We start from the raw sequence: 6,107 nt of genomic DNA, 5'->3' as shown, positions 1-6,107 counted from the left end.
GTTTTCTCTTGTATCTGCCTGTTTTAATACCCTGTGTCTCTGTCTAGTCAGTCATACATTCCCACAGTAGTGAAGCTCCATACAGACTCAGTCTGATAGATGTTAGCAGCACTAACAGACCCTGGATCAGGTGTCTGAGGTCTATGATGATTATGGAGGAAAGAGTAGAGAATCTAGACCAGCTGACAGGGATCATAAACAGATTCATCACTAACATTAGAGAATCTAGACCAGCTGACAGGGATCATAAACAGATTCATCACTAACATTTGACTCTGATACCACACACACTGTCTGTCTTTCCACAGTCATGAGACTTTATCAGTAGGCCAGGATCACACTACAACCGAGTAGACAATGTTCTCCAATCATGGTTCTGGGGACACACAGTCACTGGTGTTATAGACATAAGTAACAACTTATCATTTACAGAATGTCTATGTTTAACAAAAGTAATGAGATGAAATGTCTGTTAGCTCCACCTCCTGGCGACTGAGGTAATAAAGGTGTGGAGAAGTGTCCAGGTAACACAGATGAAAAAAAAAGTAATGAGATGAAATGTATGTTAGCGCCACCTCCTGGTGACTGAGGTAATAAAGGTGTGGAGGAGTGTCCAGGTAGCACAGATGAAAACAAATGTAAAGTCTGTACAGGATCCATGTTGATCTGAAGGAGCAGCACATTTTCATTTAATATTCAAACTGGAAAAGATGGAGGTTATTATATAAGTCATTATAATTTTTTATGTGCTGCTTCTAAAGCTTTGTTAGTGAGTCTACGTTTTCAAAGAGAAAGTAAATCAGTTGGTCTACTGTATGTTATCAGTAAAATATTGTGGAAGAGGGAAGTCAAAACAAGATCAGTCCCTGTTTGTTAGCGATGTGTATTTGATTATTCAAGGTAATGTGTCATTATTAACAGGACCAGTTAGTGATGTGTATTTGTTTGTTCAAGGAAATGTGTAATACTTTTTTGTGTCGGATCCAGATAGTTTGTCTCTGTAGTCTTTACAGTTTGTCTTGATCATGGAAATATTTTTTTCATTATGTGTTTACAGGTTAAAAGAGAGAAGAGAGAAATGAACTCAGCCTCTAAAATGTATCTATCTGGGGAGAAAAAGAAGGGCACTGCCTCTAAAATGAGTCTCCCTGGGGAGAGAGGTGAAGAGGGCACTGCCTCTAAAATGAGTCTCCCTGGGGAGAGAGGTGAAGAGGGCACTGCCTCTAAAATGAGTCTCTTCAGTAAACATAAAACCAAAGTTAAAAGGTCAGATTATAATTTTAAGACTGCTATTAATATAATTCTCACTATAATAATACTTTTATATATGATATTATTGACACTATAACAATATTGTGATGTTAAAATATTAACACTGTAATAATGTTATGATATCCTGCAGTGGGTTAAGTGATACAGAGTGTTTTTCTCTACCCTGAGGTGAGTATATAATTAAGCTCAATGGATTATTAGTCCATCTATTGATGCCCAATATCGACTATTGATCCAATGAGCATTTCTGAATAATCACCACATGGTACATATAAATCACTCTGTGTTAGTTTTTATCCAACACTTTGGTCTTATTCACACAAGTATGTGGTTATATTTCATCACTCTTAGTACAGAAAACACAACAGATCATCAATAAATACCTTTTTACTACTCTTGATTGATATACGTTTTGTATTTTACATACAGAATCCCCTCCCTGAGGCCATAGATGTGTATGTAACCTCTATGGGATTCAGACCCAGAACTGTGGTTTTGATAGTTTGAGCCACAAAAGACCACTTTATTATGTACAGTACTGTCAAAAACAGGACATGATTGCCATCCATAGTAGTAACCACAACTGGTAACTATATTTCTATATAAACCATGTGAACACTGGCACTGTCTTTCAACCTGGAGCAGGATAGACAGCAAGACAGAGGAGTAAATCAGAGAGCCCCTGGACAGGGTCAAAACTACAAACTGAAGTGCTATGAACGAACACAAGTACATCTTTGTAGATAAAGTAGGCTTCTATCGGGCCAGAACTCAACAGTGTCATTACAATATCATCTGCCAATGAACAACTGTCCATGTGCCTGGACAACACGTGTCTTACATTATTTGGTCTTGGACTAACTGATTGTTACAATGACCTACCTGAAAGAATTGCACAATGTTATGTTTTGTTGACTAATTGAATGTTCTTGTTGTATTTCACTAAAACTTAGCGGTTGAATCACTGATCTTGTGGTGAAAGATGTTTACACACCAAATGAAAGTAAAAACCCCTGCAAAATGTAAACCCTCCAACCCTTCCAGTCCAATCTGATCTGCCACTTCATGTCTTTTGTCCACCCAACCCTCACGGGGGGGCAGCTCCCACTCAGCCAAAACTCTTCTCTGTCTTGGAACCTCAATGATGGAACAACCTTCCCCTTAAAGCCTGGGCAGCAGATCCCTGACAGTCTTCTGAAAGAGACTGAAAACCTCTTTGATGAGTATCTTAATTAACTTGTGTGTACCCCAACACCAGAAAAAAAATACTGACTTTGCCAAGTGTACTTGTGAAGGAAAGTGTACTTATTACGAATGTCAAGACACCTTAAGAGGAATGCTCTTATTGTAAGTTGCTCTGGATAAGAGCATCTGCTAAATTACTCAAATGGAAATGTAAGATTTAATGATTTATGAGTATAATCTGTTTGGAGTCTTGTACTAAGAGTTTTAAAACACTGCACCATCCTATTGATAATAGAACCAAAGTGACTGAAATAAACTGTATTTAGGCCACTGCAGGAAGAGGTTAAAACTATAATAACAATGTTATGTTTCAGAGATCATAAGTGAAGTGATATTTGTGTTGTGTGTTGTCTTTTTCTCCTGCAATTGAAAACCTTTCAGGTCTTTGATTGTCTGGGTTAAATAATCATGAATAGTGAATAAAATGGCCTAAATAATTTTTGAAATGAAATACCATCCATTTAATTCAGAATATATGTTTCTCATCTCATCGTACATGACAAATGTAATGTTGGTCTCTGATGTGTTGAAGCCTAAACTATCAGAAGAGACCAGCCTCTCCTGTACCCAGCTATGTGTCCATGAAGAGTGACTGGTCTATGGGACCACCTATACAGTTCAAAGAGAGAGACTTTTCTACTGAACACAGGTAAGAACCTGTAGGTCATGATTAATGAGTAAACAACACTCTCTTATCTGGATCCCCATTAGTTGATGTCATAAATATTTACATTTTAGATCATTTATTAATAGCTCACATCATATGTACAGGAAGACGTTATAATTCATTTCTCAATATTCTGAATTAATTAAATTGGATATTAGATTTTTTTTTTTAAATGTATCTCCTTTGAGAAACTGGATAACAGTACTAATCTACATTAACAAATTAGATGTAATGAATTTGGTTTAAAGGGCCATTTGAATGAAACTGAGACTTACTTTGACCAGTGTTCAACTGTTCTTGTAGCTGTTGTCCTGTGAGATGCCTGTCACACAAGCAGTTGAGTCTCAGAAACTGGTCTTCTGATTCTGTTGTGGCTTTGGGTCTGTCAGACCTCTTCCTGTCAGAGTTTCCTACAGTTGGCGGCTCTAATGATGCATACATTCATATAATACATACATTCATATAATGCATACACATCTCTGATTGTCTCTAATTGCATGAATGTTTAGCAAAACCCATAATCTAATGCCATGACAACAGCTGGGCTTTTTGGGTTCAACATTCAACAAAGACATTACAGGCAAAACCAAATCTTTACAATGTAGCGTAGAATCCCCTTATTGGCATAGCCAACAGCAGTTTTTAAATACAGCTAAATATTTTACTATGAATTTCTGTCTACCCTTATAAAAAAGTATTATGGTCCTACTTTAGTACTTCCTCTTATAACATGGTTGAGTCTGAATTATGTAAATGTATCATGTTTTTAGACTTAAAATATGATGGTTCTACCATTAATAGCACCATGCTGTTACATTATTTATACCATTGTAGAGATATAGATCATGGAAATGGTTAACCTGCATTATACATTGTACCATGGTAATAATTAAGATAAATAACAAAAGTATGTTACCAAAAAGCTGGTGAAATTGGAGTATAATGCAATATATTAATAAACCCTGAAAGTCTAAATAGTTTGGTTCATGTTATTGATACGTTCTTCAACATTATGGACATTTGTTATTTTCATTTATAGGTCACAGGCCTGTTTTGGGTTCCTTTGTTATCCACCAGTAATGTGGGAGAACATGAAGTGCTGTATATTCTTAGTAATTTACAAGAGGTGTTGGTCTTGTGTCAGCCAGCAGAGGGAGCCACTTACTCTAGTAGCTGATTAACACACCTCTCACACTACTGTTGTTTTCACCAGCCTGTCTAGTAGTCAGTTAGTTGACAGAGAACAAGACAACTAAACAAAGGCTGAGGAACAAGATAAACGTGTTTTTTAAAGTTATATAGAAGGTGAGGAATACATAAAACATACGATATGAAGCACCCAGCTAGACAGACATTGTGTGATATAAGTGGAAGTACACAAAGCTCTAAAGAAACTTACATTCAACGGCAACACACATTACAACATCCAGTTACAACACCAATCCACACTGTGGGGAGCAGAGGGGAAACATTTAAACACATACAAACGATATGAATTGGGACCTGGTGTGAACGATGATTGAGGACATGTGACACAAAACAAGTCTGGGATGCATTCGTGTGAACATTGGAAACTGAAGGTGCACGGAACGGTGGCGCTGCTGCTCACCTTACCGTGACAAATTGTTATTTTGTGATTGCGTTTAATTAAAATATAAATGTATGTTAGCATTTAAGCTAATGTCGGCTATCGGTATCACACACACAAGGCAACAATGTATGTAATCTGCTTTTGTTAGAAATAATAAAAATTGTAATTACAATATCACATTTCAGAAATTCTATTGAGATTAGGAGATGACTACCAAATCCTTTTTTACAAATGGGTTTTTGTAACTTTGCGATTTAAAATTGTAGTGTGGCCTTGACAAATGAGAGTATCAGAGAACCAGTTAAATTCTTTATAAAAAATGATCTTCAAGCTCAGACTCCCTTTATTTTCTCACAATACTTCATCCAGGTTGAGGTTGATGATAAACTTTGTGTGTTGTGGTTTTTACCTGTGAGTTAAAGGGATTTATATTCTGGGATTCTGCAGACCCTCAGCGACATGAAGGATGTATTGAAAAAAAAAAATGGAGACACTTACATGAGTAATAATGTGAAATAGTCAGAAAAATGTAAAAACGGGAGTGCACATATTTTGGTTTTATATTGAAATAAAACAGTAAAATATAATAGGTTGAGGTTTATGATGTTTTACATTACATTTGGATACCCCTAAGGGGTCAGAATAACTACAAGAATAACTACAAGTTGAATGGTTTTTAATTAATAAAAATTATTAAATGCTTTTTTTTTTTACTATCATCCACATCCATTTTTATTCCTCAAATATTCTGAAAATCATTGTAATTGTTGATTTTCACTGAACTTATTCTGTCATATTGTACCTCCAAAAGCCACCACTAGGTGGCAGTCCTTTCTTGTTTGAATTCCCTACATGTGCCATATCTGGAAGTGGTGGAGATTAGAACAAGGATGTGTCCAGTCTTCCTTTGGATGGTTATATCCACAGTGACACTCTACACAACACAGCATAGGTGCACATTTGACCACTGGCTACCGTACCGTTATATCAAGTTATTAAATAGGCCTACTAATTCCACTAAAACATGGATAGACTTCACATTGGATTGGTTTATGTATTGTAGACTTCTAAACAACAGAAAAAGATCAAGTATAATTAGTTAGGGCTAGTTCTGAAATCCTGAAGGACTATAGGTGATCAATAATTGTGATCACGATTGCGGGGCTTCTGGTTTATGAAAGTACACAATCGAGACGTTGTTATTTGCAGCCGAATGTTGTTGTTCACGTGGAAAAGAAACGAAGCCTCTAACTTCTATGGTTCCAGAGCAGTGATTTAAAATGTGTGACTGAGATGAGCCGGCGTATCAACTAGCGGTATTGTGATCGCAGT

Source organism: Esox lucius, chromosome 11 (genome assembly GCF_011004845.1).
Source record: "Esox lucius isolate fEsoLuc1 chromosome 11, fEsoLuc1.pri, whole genome shotgun sequence".
Classification (NCBI taxonomy): Eukaryota; Metazoa; Chordata; class Actinopteri; order Esociformes; family Esocidae; genus Esox; species Esox lucius.
This window is presented reverse-complemented; position numbering follows the sequence as displayed.